Source organism: Dicentrarchus labrax, unplaced genomic scaffold (assembly GCF_905237075.1).
Source record: "Dicentrarchus labrax unplaced genomic scaffold, dlabrax2021, whole genome shotgun sequence".
NCBI lineage: Eukaryota > Metazoa > Chordata > Actinopteri > Moronidae > Dicentrarchus > Dicentrarchus labrax.
The window spans coordinates 5823612-5844997 of NW_026136720.1; the positions used below are offsets into that span (position 1 = coordinate 5823612).

A 21386-nucleotide genomic window follows, 5' to 3' on the forward strand; every position below is an offset into this window, starting at 1 on the left:
GTGAGCCTCTAATTACCCACGAGGATTCGATAGCACTCCTCCTCCAACATCTCCTATGTATTGCTCTGTTTATTCAACAAGCCCCCTCGGATGGAAAAGCACATTAGCTCAAATGTTTTTTTTTATTTCAGCCCACACTGTTACCCCTGGGATTGCTCCACATGCACAGTTGATTAGGATACAGATGTAGGGAGGTGGATAATCTTGTCCAGATTACAGTAGATGTTCACAGGGGGGGAATCCGTTTCCCTGCAAGTGTAGGGGCCACACTGATAACCACCTACAACTCCCTGCTGCATAGTACCTGTGCTTCAAAGAGAAGCAAGGCTTAGAGGGGCTAACTAAAATTAGCCTGGTAACAGATAACCTGTGCCTTGAGATCAAAGCGGAGCTGAACTGTCAGGCTCTTCGACGGCGCCTGTGGTGGCAGAGCCAGTATAAGGAGGAATGTAGAGCGAGAGAGACACAGGGATGGGCAGAGAGTGAGCGAGGCTGCAATGCCATTCATGCAAGGGGATGAGTGTTCAAGAGGCCCCGTATCGAGGTGTAAAGTTCCACGGCAGAAGATTATTCGTGGGGGTTTTGCATTGAAGGGGGTCAAGGATTTCTCTGTTACCCAGAAAGCTAAGCATGCTGCAATAGGCTTTTCAGTCAGGAGTGTGTTTGAATGCTTGTGTGCATGAATATGAGAGACAGGTTTCTGGTATAAAGCTCCTGGGTGTGTTTTTTGCTCACACAAACCATCTTTCATTGTTTCTGGAAGAGTTTCCATTACCAGAAGGGTCAGTGTATAGTTCTTCAAACTAAATTTTGTCCCACCTCAAGAGCAGGAGTAGGAACTTGTTAGGTCTTCCTGTCTGTCGTTTGTCAGAAGTACTCAATGATTTCGTTTTTTTCTTCGAAAAAATATAAACTTCCACAGTCCTGTCAACTCCACATGCCATGTTTCAAATTTTATCATTTAAAGTGATTTTCAATCTATTATTTAACAATATTGAGCTGTGTTTAGGCTGGTTTATTCATCATTTCAATCATTTTCCATTGCTTTTATTGAACTATTTCAACTGCCTTCATTTCAGCTGTCTATAACAGTACATTACTTTTACTTAATTTGCTCTTCTCTGCTCACTCAGTTGTTTCATGGTGTTTCGATTTAGGGTGCTTTAGATTAAATCATAATTTCCATTTTTACAGATTAGTTGAACTACTGCTGAATGTCTTCACATACCACCTGGAGACAGCAGTTGTACGGTACCTGGGTTACAAGTACTCCTGGTTGGAAATCACTGCTTTACTTAAAGATCAATGCCACAACGTCAAAAGAATTTAAGTACCCAAAGTAAAAGTATTCATATTGCAGAGTGAAATCTTTTTATAGTGTGTATTACCTTACTCAATGTAACTATTGATCACTTGAGCACTGATGTGTTAGTCATATTTTAAAGTTATTGCTGCATGAGGCAACTTACTACTTACTTACTACTGTACACAGTGCTGCTGAGTAGCTTAATCTACACCTAATCATATTTTATTTTTGATCATATGTCTATATCTAAGACCTACAAAGTAACCGCTAACTGTAGCTGTCAGATAAGTTTAAAGAAGTATAAAATGGAAATATTCAAGTAAAGTACCTCAAACAGTACTTATACAATGTTTTATTAAATGTACAATTATGTTCCTCTACTGTCAGGTTCCAGTGCACCTGGGCTCTTCTAACAATGGTTTTAAGTAGTCTTAATTTCAGTAAATCCTTTTTTATGATGTATTTCTCCTTGAAAGATCAATGCACTGTTAATCGTGCCATCTTGTTATTGATTTCCTGCTTTAATTAAGGATTGGCAGCAGATAACAGGGGCCCTTTTGTAACAGATCAAACAACATTTTTTAATTAAATTAGTCTACTGAAGTGCTCAAATATAGCAATGTGATAATCCCAATTCCATATTATTCCAAGCTTTAACTAAGACTTCTTCTGTGAATAAAGGACTAACAAGTAATTATTTTTACGATCATTCGTATTTAATTGAAAGTGCACTTCCCACCTCTGTTTGCGTATCAAAGCGTATATAATATTTGCACAATATATGATACAAAATCAGATAATAATGTCAACTTCCTCTGTGTTTGCAGTGTTGTCTGCAGGGACACAATTTTATTTTCAGTTGTCTGTTGTTTACAGTGCTGCTTTGGCTTTGACATCTCCCGCTTTACTCACAACACTTTCAAACTGTCACAGATTGAATCTACATCTCTGGAAGCAGCTGTTTCCTGCTTGTCCCTTTCTCGCAATGGAAGGTTTTAGAGAGTATCTGTGCAGCAGAAAAAGACTGTGAGATCTGTGAGCATGAGGTCTGTGAGGTTAGCGTTCAGTGTAATTAAATGTGCAATTAGGCGAGAAACAACAACAGCATTTGCAAGCAGGGTTGTTTGGCAGTGTATTAATACATATTTATTGAATATATGTTCTATATGTGTGTGACTAAATGATCTGCCCTTTACCCAGCAATTCACGCTGCTATATTGTCAGACAAATTCACACACAACCACAGCTCACAACCCTTCAGCCCGGGGTGACAGACCCAAAAGAGGGGCCTCTCTTACCACTAGTAAACCACTAGTGCAGGGAGCTTAACATACTGGGAGAGTGCTGGGGTGTGTATGTGTGTGAGGAGAGTTATTGATATCCCTCCTGTTGTGCTTGCTGAAAGATACTGACTGATGCTATTCCGTCAGTGAACCATTTACATATTTATTTCCCCGGCCAAACAGCACCACATGCACCGGTGGCCACTGGAGACCTTATGTGCCCGTCTTTAATTGGCTATTGATTGACTCTGCTATGGCAGTGGGAGACAATAAATTACCGCCTCCTTGAGAGAGGGAGGTGGCAGACAAGTTGAGCGTGGGGGTGTCAGTATTATTCACTGAGTGTCAAATCCGTGGTTGCATTATTTATACATCTCTCGTTTTTATTTATGTAGCCAGGATCAGTGACGCAATACACGATGGAAAGATGGCAATACCAACTCCCTCTTAGAGACAGTTTATTTGCATAGGTCAATGCACATTGGTTCTGTTTGGAAAGATGGGGTGAGCGCGCAGAGAGAGGCACTGTGTATTTGGAATGGATGAACAATTCAGTTTAGGCATGAAATTGGTTCCTCCACAACAGTCTTCATTGACGAAAAATAATGTATTATGTACTGTATGTATGTGCAACTGTTTGCATGTGTGCTTGCATGTAGGGGTGTACGTGTTGTCTCATAACAATGCATTATGCTGATTTGCTGAAATCAGCATAATATAAATATAAATTAAAAAAACAATGTATGAACAAGCTTTTCTTTTGGTTGCACCTGTTAAATATTTCACAGCTTTTACATTGCATTGCGGTTGTATAACAAAGCTCACAAGAGTGATGTTAGAGAGGGAGAGAGATTTCCAATTTCTCAAGCCTGGAGGGCAATTATTCTACCTATTTGTGCCTGATGTTGAAGAGCTCATCAGAGCCTTACTACAAAAGAAGTCATCTTAACCTTTCATTCAGTCTCTGTATTAAATCCGCAAGTCTTATTCTCTAAAAACGAAAAAGTGAACTCATTTTAGTTTCAAGGAACATGTAGTTTTCAAGTAAACTTATTTCACTTATTATTTTTTGGAATTTCCTTGACAAAAATAAAAAATTGTACAAAATTATGCTGTTGTTAAATTGTAAAATAAGAGAAAACTGTATGATAAAATCTTTTACATGTAAAATAGTGAACAAATCTTTACCTAAACCTTAAACCTAACTTGCTAATGGAGCCACAACCAGGACCACAGTCAGGACCAGAGCACAATAAGGTGTCACTCACAAGGGACCACACACAAGTCCTCCCACAAAGGTTAAATGGCCCCCCTGCCACACACACACACACACTTCAACCACTCGATTATTTCTTCAACCTGTTGCTTTGTTCGGTCAGTCAGTAAGTTCGTCCGTCCAAACTGCTTAATTTAACCAGCCGGCAGGGCCAGAGGAATTTATGAGGAGAATTCCCCCGGCTCCGTCATCCTCTAACCACGCTGCTCCTCTAGGCTTGGAACTATCCCGGGAATGTCCCCTCCTGCTGTGTTGCACACATCCAGGTCTTGTTCCGGCAAATGCCAACCAGCTCAGATGGGCTTTGATGCTAGCTTTGCATGTGAACGCCTTGCATGTGTGTGTGTGTGTGTGTGTGTGTACTAGCGTGTGTTCATGTTTGTGTAAATGCTGACAGGCAGCCAGCTTGGGTATTGATCTGCAGCCATTCCGGCTGGAGCCCAAAGGGCAGGCTGTATCATCTGTCAGTCTACTGAGAAGGGCATTACGGCCGCACTGATCTTAGATCACAAATCCCACTCAGAGAGGTAGAGAGAGGGAGAAAGGGGAGGGGGAGTTAGAGAGCAAGAAAGATAGAAAGATGCTGAAAGCATGAAATAAGAGTTGAAGGATATGGTGTGTGTGTGCATGTGTGTGCATGTGGCTGTGCTCTGGCTGTTGAGTGGTAAAGCTGCCTCCATTCACTCCTCCATAGTCTTTGTTGATTGAGACAAACAGATACTCTTTTAGGACTCGTGGGTGAAGACAACACTCAGCGCTGACCTTTTCACCTCTATGACCACCCACGCACTTTATTCCCCCCCCTCTCCCAGCAGCCCTCTCCACACCTCAGTGACAGCACAATTACACACCACTCAGAGAGCATACAACACTGATACACATCAACTAAATTACACACACATAAGCAACTGTGTATAGACTCAATACACACATGCGCATAGCCCTAGGGACAAATAATAAATCATAATCATGTGTGGAACATATCGCTGCTCTGTTTATAATGACTTTAAAATGACTTCAAAGGTTACAATATCTCTTGCTAAGATAAGGATGCGAATTGAGCTGATTTCAGTGCTGTTTTTTTTCCTTTCGCAAGACCTTAAGTGAGTGTGCTATTTTGATCATTGTCTGAATCCGATTTTTTTTTAGGCTCTCTCTGTGTTATTGTCTTCATTCACCAGTCTCTGGTATAAAATCTATCCATTGTTATTATAACTGAGATTGGTTTTGATTTCAAGTTGTCTGAAAGGCAACAAGCCCGGTGTTGTTTTGTAAGAGATAGATGATTGTATTGATGAAATCCAAGGTCGCCACAACTAGTCTTGAATGACTCCTCTCCGCCGTGCTCCTTCACAGTGATTATTCCATTACCCTAAATCTTCTAAATCTGTTCCCACCACACATTTAACACGCTGATGGGTCTCTGTGTGGCTTCAGTTTAAACGTTTCATGACACCAACCTCGGAGTGTGGGAGCCGCCAAGACTCGTAAAGTAGAACCACTGATAATGGATAGACAGAGGCCCATTTGTATTTGTTTGTCTGTTACCTTTTTATCCCAGCTAATGGATATACGACCTGTTTGTTCACTGACAAATATGTTGTGCTCGGCTTGGAAAATTATGGATGTTGCATTATTGTTTAAAGGAGGTATGATGTTATGTTTGCACCTAAAGGTCACATGCTACTTTGGTAAGTTGTGCTAAATGTTACAAGAAATCACTTATACACCAGCTTATAGTTGTATGTTAGCTGGCACAAAAATACTTTACTGAATTCTAAAAATCGAGAAATCTTTGGTTTTGCTGGATTGGTTGCCATGACATAACATTAATGCCACATTCAGAAATTCTATCTTCTGTTCCTAGATAAAACCAGCACTAGCTGAAGTCTTTTCAATACATCTGAATTATTCAAAGTACAGTCTGTACCACTGTTCTAATTTCTCCAAAAATCATTCACGTTGCCTGGTATCCTGTAGTAGTAGTACCATGGGTTTTAATGTTGTGGTATCAATCATTTGTAAAGTGAACTTTTTTAATAATGGATTTTGGATGGAAATTCTGTAAGGTTCAGTTCAACTTCAGTTAGGTTTGGAAAATGAATGTGTTTCTTATAAAGTCATTGTTTTCTATTTCTCATGTAAATGATTTATCCAGTACATACCCAGTGATGGATGTGGCTGTAAACCGTAACTCAATCAATTCCCACTGTATACAGTATGTCCCCCCTTAATAACACTTCACATGATTATGGCAGTATGCACATTAGCCTGCATGCCCATAATCACATGCAGGTTTTATATTATACATGTAATATTATATAATATATACATTTTATGCCTTTATATTTCCACGTACTTCAATTTCAATGCCATCTTTCCTACGTGGTGGCAGCGGTGGCTGTTTTAGCTAATCATCTAATCAGCTGAAATAAAAAAATGTCTTGTATCTGTCTGCTAATAATGCAGCATGTGGTTTTGTGAAGCAAACACAGATAACAAAAGGTTACTTCCTTTTGAGGCAGATAACACACTTTACACCCCGGGTTACCGAATCAAAACCATCTCTTGCAGGGAGGTATCGACCGAAAACATGGCTGAGATGAGCAAGAGCCTTTTGTGAGAGCTTCAATAACCACTGAGGGATCAAAAATGATGACACAGATAATCTTGTTTGTGACAGAAATGCATGAATATTTTTTTACACCTCAGCGAAACCTTACACAATCTGCGATATAGTACTATGTGGAAAAAACATTGATATAACCCTTATAGCTATAATATTTAACATTTCCGCATTAAAATGTCTTAAAACGCTAGACCTATGTTATATATTTAGTTGATCTGTGTACATTATCCCAAATGTTTCCAATAATGCCTTTCAATGGCATCATCTCCCCTTCATGGATACATCAGTGTTGTGGTTGTCATGAACTGACTTTTTATCCAGTTTATTACAATTTTTAGATTGTGGTTGGTTTTAACTATATATTTTAACCAGATGCAGGATTTTAGTCATTGGACGTCTGAATCCTAAGTTATCAGAGAAACGCGCTCAGCCAACGTTAGCAGGAATTTGCTGTTTGCAGGCCGTCCAGGATGTTCTTTGATCAACAGAACAGCAAACAGGACAAACACTGATTTTTTAGGTGAAACTGCTTTATTCTGTGTTTGTGTTTTGGAGAAAAAGAGACCTCTGCAGATAATTTGGGTTCTGGAAAAAAACCTTCTGTACTGTGAACACTGCCTGTTAACGGGGAGAAGCTGACTGCAATGAAAGGCAATGGTGGTAAAGACAACAACTTCTGTGATCCCACAGCTACTTCACGCCATCATCAGACTTTTTCTTTTGTTGTTGTTTTGATGTGAGAGACCCCCAGTGGCAGAAATTACATATCATATGCTTAAATCCCCTGTACTTCACATTAAAAATGTCAACATTTAAACACTTCATGATGCTTTTGCTCATAAAAGTGTGTTTTGCTGCACTTGGGTGGAACAAAGGCCAATGTTTCAAATGCTTTTTCACTTTGAACGCTTCTTTTATTTCAGAAGCTATCAGTAATGTCTTGAGGCAGAATGAAGCACACCACTTCATTTGAACTGAGACAAATGACAATAGAAAGTACTTGAAGAAAGTTCTTCCACTTCAGTTTTCATATTTATCAAACTTCTCTTTCAAAAAATAGTATCTCAAGACCCAATCTATGTAGTGCCAAGGCACTGAGAGTGGAATCTCATCAGGCACATTATGGCTAACATCAGCTAACACTGGAACTGGAAGCCATATCATCACCATCAAAAAAAGGACCTGAGCTACAAACCTAAAAGAAACAACATCCTCCAAATGAAAAACCTGTCACTGTTCCTATGTTGGATTGCAACACAAGCTAAATGTTATTTCCCCTTTGAGTCCTCTTATTTTGTTGATTGTCTTGATTCTCGATTCTAGCTCTTGATCCACTTGAGTGGAGATAATTTTGAAACAGACTTGTCAAACAGTAATGGTGAGTGCTAATCTGCTCCTGCATTTTTTTGTCCCATGCGTTAAGTGATTTTGCAAGCTTTGAAGGCGATGTAGCAGAGTGCAGTGCAGGCATGTAGTGTGTGTGTGTGTGTGTGTGTGTATAAGAGGAGGTGGTGATTCTGTATGGTGTCTGAACAGATCTCTGTGTCGCCATGGTGAGGTGATAGGGCAGTCGCCATGTACTCGCTGTGTGTGTGTGTGTGTGGGGGGTATAGCAGAGTGGTGTTTAATGTGCAGGGCTGGAAGGTTGAGTAAGGATTAATGTGAGATTTCAACCCCCAATGATCCAGGGTATTTTTTCTGCAGAGGTGCCTTCTGTCAAGCCCTAATGGCCTGTGTGCGTGTGTTTTTGTGTATGTGTGTGTATGCCTGTATATTTGAACATGTGACAGTTACACACATCTTTCATCCCTTCAGCTTATTTTCTACTTCCCAATTAAACTCAACCTTTACAGTCTGATTCACATGTATTTACTGTAAGTTGTGTAACTGTTGGCTGGTTCTGCATCAAGAGCTTTAATGTTCCTTTCACCGTCACTATAATTGTACACTTACCTCCACGCTAATCCGCTGACAATAGAGACAATCTTCATATTTTTATCTTATTGCCGGCACAAGCTTGTCTGTATCACCATTGTATATCTAAATGTAATATTCTGTGTAGAATAATAACCGATATAATCTCTTGGATTCTTTTCATGAAATGCCATCCTTGAGAGGATGTTGACACTGTTGTGATTTCAGATGCAGAAATTCTTTTAAACAAAGGATTATGTAGTGATATAGGTCTGTGGCTGCTGTAATCTCTCACTGGGTTGGGTTGGGGTGTGTGTGTGTGTGTGTGTGTGTGTGTAGGGGTAGAAGTAGGGGAGCTGGTAGATTTGAAGCGATCATACTCTGAATCCCAGAGGTCTGCGGACCATGTAGACAGACAGATGGTTTGTTTTTTGTGATGCTGTTGAATATTGCCACTAATGCCAAGGATCAAAGTAGATCAGAGGCAACCTTTCACCTCAGAAGGAAAGTCTATGACAAAAGAAGGCTGACCTGGTTGCTGCCTGTGTTAGATTGCTATATGTTTTTATTTATGATAAAAAATAGGCAAATGAAAAATCTGTATAGCTCGACTGTTAAACCTCTAGCATGCATTAAACCCTATGCCAGACAGGAACATCTATATCAGATCATCTGCAAATTATTGCAAATTAAATATTATCTGAACTGGATTCATTAATTGCAAGAATTTGAATTCTTGCTTTCTGTATTATATATGCATGGCAAGTATGGTATGGTTACTGTTAGGGAAAGAGTCACAGCCCAAAAAATATAGTTACGGTGTGTTTAGACAGAAGGCAAGAATAATTTTAGAGCCGATTGTCAGTGGAACTCAGTGGAAAGACACATTAGATGCATATTCACCTGAGGCGTCACAAACTAATGCAAAAACACATCAGCACAAGTTGAAAGTCTTTTACACTTGAGCGGAAAAGCAATGCTTATCATGAGGCTATGAATCTGATTTATGGTGAGTTCTGAAATCAGTCAGAGGCACACTTCCATACACATGGTTGATCATGCGTCCGTTACTTCCTGCATAAGATTGACACTGAACATTGGCAATGGGCAATGGGCTTAAATTGTGATTCAACTGTTATACAATATATATTTTGTTTTTTAATTGGAAAAAAAGTGTAGATTTGTAAACTGACCTCCATATTTCTGTCACAAGATGCTCAACATTTGAGAAGGTGGCAGAAATGTGAATTGTGTATGAGAACTTTGGGATTGCTGACCAAGGCCAGATGTAGGTCCACACAGTGCAACTCTCTCCAGAGCCCCACCCATAGGTGTTTGCCAGGCCCCTTCAGCACCTCAAGGGATTTAAATTCATGAACAGTCTGTTCATGAATAGGGAGATTATATACTTTGGGGTAGGGTTGGTTGGCATCTCCCATCCCTGCATGTTACCTGCTACAGTATGTGCACATTCTTACGATACGTGTGTACTATTGTTTTATGTGTTGTGTTATTTCTGTGTTGAGGAAGCAGCTGCCTCCATCAGGGAGGAAAGAGTTCGAGTGATGGGGATGAGGTGCGGTTGGCTTTGCTCGTCCCTTGCAAGGCTCCCTTTGTCTGGAGATCATCTACTATCCCAGCCTTAAGAGGATTACCACATGTTATGACATTAAACTGGAAGCACAGTTATCGTCTCCTTCTGATGACAAGCCCTCCGCCACATAAGTAGACTACAAGCAGCTATGCATTACCAAGCACATATATCAGAAGGAGTGGGTGCTTACACTTCACTGCAGCCTTACTTCACCTGTGATGTTTGATTTATGATATTATGTAAACAGATTTCTGTGCTATGCAATCAGCGTCAGTCATGCATTCCTTATGCATGCATACCTTCTAAAATAGGACTATGTAGTTATTTGGATTTATGATGTGCATCCACTGCTTTATCTCTACGGTGCACAACACATGAAGGTTCTTCCATCGCCTCCTGTGTCTGGTCAGAGCATCATGCATACCGACACATTTGTTTGTGTTCATATCCCCTTAGAGCTGATGGAGAACGAGAGAAAGGGGAGAGATGAAAGGAGAGAGTGTATGGATAAAAGTGTGATGAGAATTGAAAGAGAGGCAGAAGAGGAAAAGCCAATTGGCAATTGCAGACTTTTCTTTTAGTTTGGAGAGTGTGTGAGCCATGTTGCCATGAGCTGCCGACATACATTGGAATTGAAAACCCAGCTGGCCAAGAGAAATCCATTGTGAGTTTTTTTTTTTTTTTTTTGTCTTCAACCTTTTTCAAATCATGTATTTCTGGCTTCCAGGTGGACCTATTATTTTCTTCCATTATATTACAGTACTGTACAAAAAAACTCCTGCCCCCTCTGTCCTTTTTAAAAGATGTGTGAATGTTTTGCTTGTGGCTTGTTAAAGAATGAATTAAAAAAAATCCCTGCTGGTATTTCTATAAATAATGGTTTGGCTTCTCCTTGGCAACCTTCGAGGCTGAATGCCTGGAATACAGCACCCCGAAAGTGTCTTCAGAATTTATCTGGTCCTGCACCCAACAGTATTCATCACAATGTAAAATGCCGCGGCTCTGCAATACATCACAATCCGGCCACAGGGCCGCAGTAAATCAAAACTACAATGCCCTTGACGTCTGCATTAGGTCCATAAACTACTATTCTGGCCCATTGGACTGTGCTAGATCCTTGTTGACCAGTTTCCTTTATGTGTGTGTGAATGTATCACACATGTGTGCGTGTGGGACCGTGTGTGTATGTAAATCTGTAGACAGTTGTGACTGAGGGGAGTACTGGGTAGTATGACGGCAGGTGGAGACTGTCTGTGTCTACATCTGTCTACGCCTGGCCGGACTGAAGAGTGATTTATGGCCTCTACCTGCTCAGTGGCTTTGGTCCAGACTTGGTGTGGTCTCTGCACTGCACAGCCCTCATTTACATGCACTCAGTAACAAGCAGTGATGGCCACACATGTGTATGCAGTGATTTGGGCTGTGGTTGCAAGTGCACGGGCGTGTGCTTAACGCATTGTGGATGCAGTGTGGGGGAATAGTTTCAGCAGAGAACCATTAAGAGGAAGGAGTGTATATTTGACTTTCAGATTGGCTTAGCAGCTAGAGATCAGTGGCGAGGCTCATATGTGTCCAGCTGGTTTATACATATGCACCAACTCAATGTCTGGTGCGCGTCTGAGAGCACTTTGTTCCCGTCTCCTCTAGTCTCCCATATAGTTGAGATATCTTGACTGAAACCAATGTTTTATGTACTGATGTTTTAACACAGCAAGTCCTTTACCTCCCAAGGAGAATTCCTTTCTTTTTGTGCTATTTGAGTTAATAATAAAAAAAAAAAAGTCTCACTCTTTTGTGTCATTTGTATGCTTGATGGGAGCTTGTTCTCTGTGTGGGGATTACAGAATAACCTCCACAACACTGTGGCTGTCGTTAGCCTGCTAAATAGCCCACAGAGGTACAAGCAGCTGAAAACCTGCAAAAAGCACAGGGTGCTGCAGCTTTGGCAGTGGATTAAATACAAAGCCTTGGGCGTATGGAGTAAAATGCTCTAAATTGATTTGGCCTGTGCTGTTTAAATGGAGAATGCTGCTAATAACTTTTCATTAACACAGGTCCATTGCCTGCATACTTGGTGATAGTTCAGTAGACCCCCATTAGACAGAAGGCAGATTCATTCACTTTAAAAAAGCTGTAATATTGATGCAAGCTAACGGTGGTTGTGTAGATTTTATTTGTATTGCTTTCAGTAGTTCCAAGTTTGAAATGCTTGTGCTGTTTGCTCTAATGTTTTTGGATCGCTTTTAGCCAATTTATGTAATTCAGAATCACAACAAAACATGGAGTTTGTGGAGTTGGAGACATCAGCAGCAGCATGAAAACATTAAACAATACAGAACAAAAAGGTAGAAAGAGAGGGCAGAGAAAGTAAGAAAAACAAATTATGTGTTTGCAGCATTGGACCTCAAACAAATCCCTTTCATATTCTAATCCTTAATCTTGTGTTTTTGTTATAGGGTTGTTTCATCAGAGTGTTACATGTTGGGTTTACTAAACTCTCTTAACTACATAAACTTGTCGTGGATTGCTTGTTTCAACTTGATAAATGTCACCTGTTCATGAGGAGGTGCATGTTTGTGAGAATTGATCACATGCTCTCAAATTTGCTGCCAAAGTCTAACACTGCCTCCAAGTTTCTTTCACTAAAGTATAAAGAAAAATTTCCCACCGTGGATTTTCAAGTCCTGCTGCCCTAAATCAGCAGACAAAAGCGTGGCAAATTTAGCAGTGTCAGTTGTCACTATAAAGAATATTAATACGGCTGCCAACAATGTGTTATCAGAGCAATGCGTGCTGTGTCAGAAATGAAGAGGGAATGGTTTGATGTGAAAAACACTTCGCTCAAGAAAAGCGGCAAGTGATTTAGTGGAAAGTGGTCAAGAAGATGTGACAGCCATGGAGATAAATCACCAGCAGATGATGTTACATTGGCAGCTGTTAGACTGAAGACATTTTTATCGCAATGATCTGTAGATGTTGGCATGTCAAAATATTTCAATAAAATTGTATTCCCTGTTTATTTTAGTTTTTTTCATTTATTTTTTTATTGAGTTTTTCATCCTTAAAGTTAAACAAGATAAAAGTCTACAGCAAGTGAACTGTTGTGGTCACCCATTGGTTTGCGGAGTACCGTTTTGAAGCCTCGAGTTTGGCATGACATGTGACATACTGCGAGTTGAGTTGACATGCTAAGGTTAGGCAGGTGTAATGTTTACCGTGTGTTCAGCTGTTAGTTTGATTCTTGCCTTGCAAGTCCACATGAAATGGAAATCAGAGTGCAATTTGCTTCTGCATTTTTACGTTATCCTGCAAAAACATGCAGCTAGGATGGGACTTATCTTGATAGCCAATAGTGCTGTGTTACTTTACTCCAGTCAAGCAGCTGTAGTGGACCCATTAGCTGACTATGATTAGTTAAAATCAGTTAGTTCATACAAAGGCATGTGTCACATTTTGTTTTACAGGAAGAAAAAATGAAGAGATTGAGTTTTTGTAAAAATGTTTGGCATACATTGTTTAATATGGGTACAATATAACTGAAGATAAAGTCTTGAAGGGTAAAAATGTCATTTTTCATTTTGCGTGGACTTACTTTATCCCTGATACCATCATCGTGTTCTCAGACTCAGACAAAACTCCTCCAGTGCCACAGAAGACAATATACAACTGTTTTCACGGGCTTGGTAGTAGTTGTAACACAAGTCAACGGACATCTATGTGTAAAATCAACCCCTTTAAGGCATTGTAGTTCTTAAAGAAATTACCCCTTGAAGGGCAGCCTATCTGTAAATTACTTCTACAGCAGATCTCTCTGCCACACAAACTCAGAGCCCCAGTGTTCAGAGCTTGAGCTCATATGAGTCCACACAGTTTTTTCTACACCTCGACCACCTACTAGCATCACATGCACTCACATACGCCAGAGACATCTCTCAGAGCGCTCAGCAGGCCTGCTGCCAGTCTCCTCAGCAGTCAGCCAATCAGTCACTGCTCTGTAGTTTGGATCAGACGGGGCTACCCTCGTTGGCTGACTCAGAAGCAGCAAGGCTGGGGGCAGTGCTTTGGGAGAGCTTCTCTTGATTGTTTTGTTGCAGAATCAGACATCCCGTATTCAGGGCAGGGCTGATTCATTATATTAATGCTTCACCAGGTTAGAGGTTTCATTAGCTAAATGCACCCTCTCTTATCTAATCAGATCAGCTAAATCAGATCAATCTGTATTATCAGCTACCCTTTTCACATGAGGGCATCTCCTGCTGTACCAAATATTGGAAGTACAATTGTTGTCCCGTGAGATTTTGTCATACTCTCCCTTTCTCATAGGCCCCCTTTTTTTCCTCTCTCCTTCACTCTCTTTTTCTCCTTCAATCAGTTTGCTTTCTCCCACAAAGATGCTTGCCAAATATGTCAAAAATTGCTTTTGCTAGTGCCTCTGTTCACTTTACATTCTGTACACTGCTACTGTGTAGCATACATACTGTGTGTGTGTGTGTGTGTGTGTGTGTGTGTGTGTGTGTTTCCTTTTCTCAGTTTTCTCATTCATTCTTATCCAATGCTGCAGTCATGGCAAGGGGTGAATCCACAATTGGCCCAGAGTATTTCTCAGAGGGCTATCTCCAAGGGGAAAACTCAATCTTCTAAAATGTTTCATTCTAAAAAGGCGACTCAGGACTGACATGAATGTTGCATGAAAAAGCCGGGCCTTGAATTCAGCAAATGGAAATAAGATTTAGTAGCAGACAACCCCCTTTCTAACTCACTCACTACAGTTTGGACAGTGCTGTCGGTGCAGGGTGGCTCCTGATAGGTGGAAATTGTACAAAAGTACATACTGTCACCAAAAAATCAAACGTCTGACAGTTTGAAAAGCGACAGCAGCTGAAGCTTGTTTTAGCCTCTCTTTATCTCGAGCTCATGGGTATTCTTGAACATCTGACCTCACTCCCCTCGGCCCATGCCTTTGTTTTCACATGACACCTCCTTCCTCTGGGGAGATGGAGGTGAAGCAAATTGATGAGATGTCCTAAAAGATAATTTTGTAATGTTGCTAGGTCTTCATTTTTTCCTAAGCAGGAGTGGTTCTATGAGACTTTCATCGGTTGCCTCTCTGTCTTTGTCATCAGCCTCACAGACAAATGATGTAGTGCAGATTTGTCAGTGATTTTCATGTGTATAATTGTATTTTTGTGTCTGAGGGTCTTAACTTTTCAAAGTTGTTATGTCATCATTTTGTATTTGCCAGGCGACAACAGTAACTGATTTATAAAGCTCAGTGCTGGTATTTACTCTTTTCTTTGATCAGTTCAGACAATACATTGTCTCATGTATTTCTTACTCTCCCAGGAATGGTGAACTGTTTTTTAGGCTGGTGATTATCCAGAGTAATAGATACACATGAGAGACTGGACTCTTAGCTTCTAAATTAGATATGGTACAGTTGCATAAACATCCAAATAAACTAAATAAAAAGGGCGGAAACATTGCATTTTTTTGCATAGTAATTTACTTTTGGTCCTCTTATGTGTTCAGAACCTCACATGAGTGTGTCTGCAAAAGCAGAGAGTGATAAATAAGTAATTTGAACTAAGCCTGCTTCCCCCTGCTCTTTTGGGAGCTGGGGTGTTTTTGTGTGTTTCGTGGAGTGAACATTGTGGTCAGAGGCTCTAATTTACAGTCTCAAACACAAACACCTCGAATGATTGTTAGAATGATATCCTATGTTTTAGTTTATTTTGCTAAATTGAAATTGCATCCTAATAGCAATTAATCTTATACCTTGACACATTTGGCTGATTTACATACAGTGCAGTCAGAAAGTGTTGGGACAGTGATATGTTTTTCACTGTTTTGGCTCTTCTCCAGTGCATCAGGTTCACAATGAAACTATGACTAAAGTGCTGATTTTTCGCTTTATGTAAGTGCTTGAAGTTGTTATCGTCCATACTGGGTGAGCAGTGTGAGAGTTGTAGCCTATAGCTCCCTAACTTTATGACAAGTTAGGACACTTACTGTAAACATACAGATTAAGCAGCTGATGAGCATTTTTTTATGGACAAATTAAAATTTTCTTGACAGGCCACTTTATATGACCTCAGTTCAGTTGATCATGTGTTTCACTTGCTAAAGACCACAGTGTGGCTGTTGTCAGCCAAAGAAAATCTTGGTCGACTGAAATTCTACTTAGTCTTGAACCAATCGATTGGTCAGTGGGGAAAAAGAAATCTGTATGTTATCTCTAGATTAACTAAATAGGCCACAGTGCACCAAGTTCACTCTATCTGCCTGGTAGCTGCTGTGTGCTATTCCCTTTTCACATGTAGCTATTTTGTTACCTTTAGGGCATGTCTATCTAGTAAATGTACATCACCCAGCCACACACACACACACACACACACACACACATACTGTCGAGGATTGTGGAGCAGAACAGGCTTCCTCATAAAAACAAAGCTAACGCAGTACAAAGCACTACAGTATAAAGCGCTGCAGTATAAAGCGCTACAGAAAGCAACATTAAAAAACAGTTACCGGCATCCAGCCTACTATTGTCGTTATTTAGTTGGCTTCAAATGAGGCCTAACGTTCACACAGTTTCTCCTGCCTGTAACTCGACATTACAACATTAGTCCAAAACCGCCCCAGCCTGCAGGAGTAGCCACATTAGCCGTGCAGTATGCTTACGCCAAGTTCAACAGGCAAACCTACGAAATAAATAACATAAAACATGGCAATAATTACAGCTTACAATTACAAGAAAAACGGCTTTTAGGAAAAGAAATGGTGAACGTAACACTCTCTCCCCACATCCTAGTAGCATTCAGCACAGTCTACCACACACCAGGAAAATACTATTCAGTGGATGTGCTAGACATGAACAGGACTTTAATTCTATACATAACCTGTAACCCCACAAACTAATGTACTGTGGTAAGTTAATGATGAGGTCCTAACCTTGGAAGTAATGCTCAATTACTATTGTAGGCAGTAAGGTTAAGCTGGCATGCTTGTGATATCAACCTATGTTAGTGCAGACAAACACACTGTGACAAACACAACCACCAGCAACCAAACATAAATGTGGAGTCTGCTATCTTTCTCCCTACAGCCACATGAACATGTGGAAAAATCATGGCTGTATTAAAGACAACTGGACACCACGTTCAAAGATGGGACCATATACGTACATTGCGTACATACAGTACCGGGTCACTTACAGTTTGTTTTTTGTTTTAAATGTGGATTTCACTTTGTCAAACTGAAAGGAAATGCACAGAGCAATAAGACTGCTAGGTGTTATGTTTCTGTGGGATTAATTCCTGGTAGAGACTTTCTCCCTGTGGGTGTCAGGTGACTGACAGCAAGCCGAGTATACTGTAATGCACGCACTCATGTGAGACCATTCCATTCTGGGAACAGCGGTGAAACCAAAACCAAAAGTCTGTGTATGTTGTTTTTCATTGTTGTGTACAAAAATTAATGGAGCCAAATGGCCTCAACTGAGAAGGAGAATCCTGTCATTACCAAATGAATTTAAAAAATTCAGTCTCAGACTAACCTGAGCTGGGATTGATCCCGTCTGAACTCAACAGATCTGGCTCATTAATTACGAATCTTCATGACTATTTTTACAAATACTGACAACTGTGTTTTTAATACTCACAAATTCTGCTTCTCATACAAAAAGGAATAGTTGGCTTCACAGAATGTAAATCTTGGGGATCTATTCCATGCTTGGACTGCTAGAGGTATTTTTGAGATATTATAGTAAATATTTATATAATCATAACATGAAACATTCTAGAATAAATTGTGTATATGAAGGCATTTTTGCTTGGCCTGTTTAATCACCATGCTTTTCCCTCATCATCATCACAGAATAAGTTGCACCAGTACAAAGGGATGTCACTTCCTCAGCTCCAAGGTCTGGTCCACAGAAATCCTGCTTTATCCCCTGTGAGTCTAGTTCTCAACACATGGCTAATGGGGGCAGATTACCTTCCTCCCAACCAAAGGGCTTTGTTGACATTTTAAGAATCAGGTCATGGCCATTTTCAGGAGAGAAATGGCAATAGACGTAATATAGCCTTTAATGTGGCTAAAGCTGACCCGGATAAGTATTTAAATATACAGTGACATTAGAGTAGGTCACTGTGATTGGCACTCCTGAGGCAATGAAGCAGAGCTCGTTCTCCTGTGTGGTAGTTACCGTTGGAGCACAGGGTGAAACTGCCTGCCAATGTGACTGAGTCACAGCAGGACAAATGAGAGGACTTCGCAGTGAGGCATAATGTTAGGATTGTAGGGGTGCCAAAGTGCCCAGAGAGCTGGTCCACAGCCTCTGTTTACGCATGCAAAGACTATTCAACCTGGATAAGGTCCCACTACTGGACAGGTCTCATACAGCACCGCAGCCAACAGCCAAGCAGGGAGACCCACTGTGTGCCACTGGAACTGAAGCTGCCTGTAGTACTGCCACCATTCAGTACCTCGCCATGAAAAAACAATGCATCAAAGTGAACACTGTGACTGTTTATCCTGAGGACTCGGCACATGTGGATTGGGTGCATGAGGCATTTCGAGGTGTACTTAATAAACTTATTTTGATACTCAGGGAATATAAACAAAACAACAATGCTAAAATGTTCAAGGCATCTGTGCCATACTAATATATGTCCCTTCTGATATGAAAGTTACATTTGGAGTATCTGATCAAAGATTATGTAATCAAGTCTATTGACCTTACCGAGCACTCAATGCCAGATTTTGATACCAGCCCTGCGCTGACCACTGTGCTCAACCTGCTGATATTTCCATGTCATTCTTCCTGATATCCTATAGCGCTAGACGAAAAAACACCTGACCATGTCCAGTAGCACATACAGTAAATGGTTAAATGTGAATTTAGGTATAACTTTTGACAAATTCAAAACAGGGCCTTTGATAAAGAAACTACATACTGTGCTTAAACAGCGCAGATTAAAAGTCAGGAGAGTTATTTGGATTCATCCTGTACTGTAGCAATCCACTGCTACAATTTTATAGCAATCCATCCAATAATTGCTGAGATATTTCACTCTTGGCAAAAAGTGGTGGAAAGTTTATTGTTATTCTAAAAATGTGTTACGTTTGTGTCTCAAATGTTCTCAGGAGGGCTTAGCTCAGGGCTTAGACTTTTCAAGCAGGATCAGTATAAAATGCCAGAGCTTATCTGTTTCGTATCTTTCCTGGAAAAAGCATTGAAAAGGGACTAGAATATTTACTTATTGATAAGGAGCATAGCAAAAATATGATAAAAAGTTATAAGCCCTCTTGGTATAAATTGAATGTTGGATGAAACTGAGTAGGTGGTTAAAACAGGGAAGAATACATGTCAAAGAACGATACCATGTGACTAACCCACTGTATGTGGAGGCAGATGAGGTCACATTCAGATAAACTGGTAATTAACTCTAGTCATGAATTATTCCTAAATATGGGTTTCAATAAACAATGAATCTTAATTTATGTATGAAAAAGAGTACTGTCAGCATGCATGAAAGGAAGAGGAGTTTCTAGCAAAGGGTAAGTTCTTGTTCCTCCGCCATGAAAAACACTAACAAGCTGGTGGTTTGTCGACTGCCAGTGTTTCTCAGCCAGACTGATGTGTAAACTGATTAAGCCACTTGATGTTTGAGCTCCTTTTTGTACCTAAATTTTTAATCCAGGGTTGTCTGGGGGCTCTTGCATTGTTGGATTTAAAAGAAGCAAATCAAAAGTACTCCAGCCTGTCTCTTTGTGGAACTTTTGCTCTGCTGCAACCTTGGGCTGAACCATTGTGCACTAAACTTTGCTTTGCTCTTAATTTGCCAGTATCATGAATCTCTGTAAAAAGGAACTTGTAATTCCGGACTGAGATGAATATAATATTTTTGCCTAATAACAGAGTACAAATCTGTTGTTTATATGATGATGGCAAAAAGTCCAGAAAAGAATTGCAGATGATTAGATCAGGTTTACACACATTTTCCTTCTTAAGCTTCAGTCTAATGCTACAGTAAACAAATCTAAGGGATAGAAACAAGGATGGAGGGAGTAGCAGAGAGAGAAAGACTTGTAAATAAAGTCTTCAAATCAGATATTGGATGCATCTTATCAACTCGTTTAATTAGGATCAGAGATTGATTAAACAAGAGCCAAAAGGGAATTTATCTTCTTTTTCATTTGGAAAAGCTCGAAAAGATGTCTACCAATTACTCTGTCTGCATGACACACCCCACGTTTTTTTTTTAAGATTGCAATCTTTATATTTTTTTCGCCTATGCAATCTAACTTCTTGAAGAATCCATGTCCCAAGTTTTCCCCAAGGTCCATTTGTAGTGCCTCCTGAAAGGACTGAGCCAGGTCTAAAGCGAGGTTGATGTTTGCCCTTTGAATAGTGTCTCACCTTAAAGTAAGAGAGTCACTTAGAAGTAAAGTGTATAGCCAGTGTGGTCGTCTTAACTCAAAGCTTTGAAGCTTTTAAAGTTTTTTTTTACTCCAGGTAGAACTCTTCCTCGCCATCGCTATTTGGCTGGACCGCAGCAAAGTGGGGCCAGACCTATAAATGGCTAGCTTACTGAGTAAGTGATGAACCATTGATTGGTCCAGTGTTGGATTTTCCCCACTGACCGTTGCTCTTTGAAAAAGAATAGTCAGAAACAGTCCTCAGTTAAGTCCTCAGGAGCATAGTGACCACAAACAGTCCAGCCATATTCTAGGGTTTGACCTTATTGTGTTTCTTTGAGGGCAATATCCAACTTTTTTTTCATTTATTATTTCATTGTAGCTGTGTAATTTCCTAAATATCTGAGTGAGCCTCCTAATATGACAGCAATTAAAGGACATGTGGACTAGACTGGGTTACCCTTGCTGATTGCATGGCTTATATTATATTGCAGTTCACATCATTCAGAGTAATGAGCCTTTAGATGAGATTTGGCACTGAACGGTAGTGAATCTATCCGTCCACCCGGCCCTGCCCCTGCCAGCATGAAGTGTTGCAAAGTGATGGGGGAGAGCAGAGGGGAGGGAGGGATGTGTAATAGTGGTGAAAGCACATTTCTGTTTTCTAAAAGCTCCATCTCAAGTTGCTTTACTCCATGTCTTACCCTATGATTGTGCCAGGCCCATGAAGTGGATCAGCTCCTGCCCCGAGATGACCAAATTGGCAATTTTAGCACCAGTGCCACCAGGCCTTCCCAAGTCTGAGATACAAAGTGTCACAATTACACTGCCCCGTATGTCACAAGCTATCAGTCGTCATATTATGTAAAACCATTTTGCCATCAGGGAGAATACATGTTCTTGCTCTTTCACCTTGTAAAAAAAAAAAAAACGCAGTCCCAGTCAAGCTGAGACTAACATTA

At 40.3% G+C, this 21386-nt stretch overlaps 1 protein-coding gene across 2 annotated transcripts in view; it reads left to right on the top strand.

The window, feature by feature from the left end:
- Nucleotides 1-21386, top strand: part of tspan9a (tetraspanin 9a) — a 159506-nt gene that overhangs the window by 47772 nt on the left and 90348 nt on the right. The gene's annotated exons all lie outside the window — the stretch shown is intronic.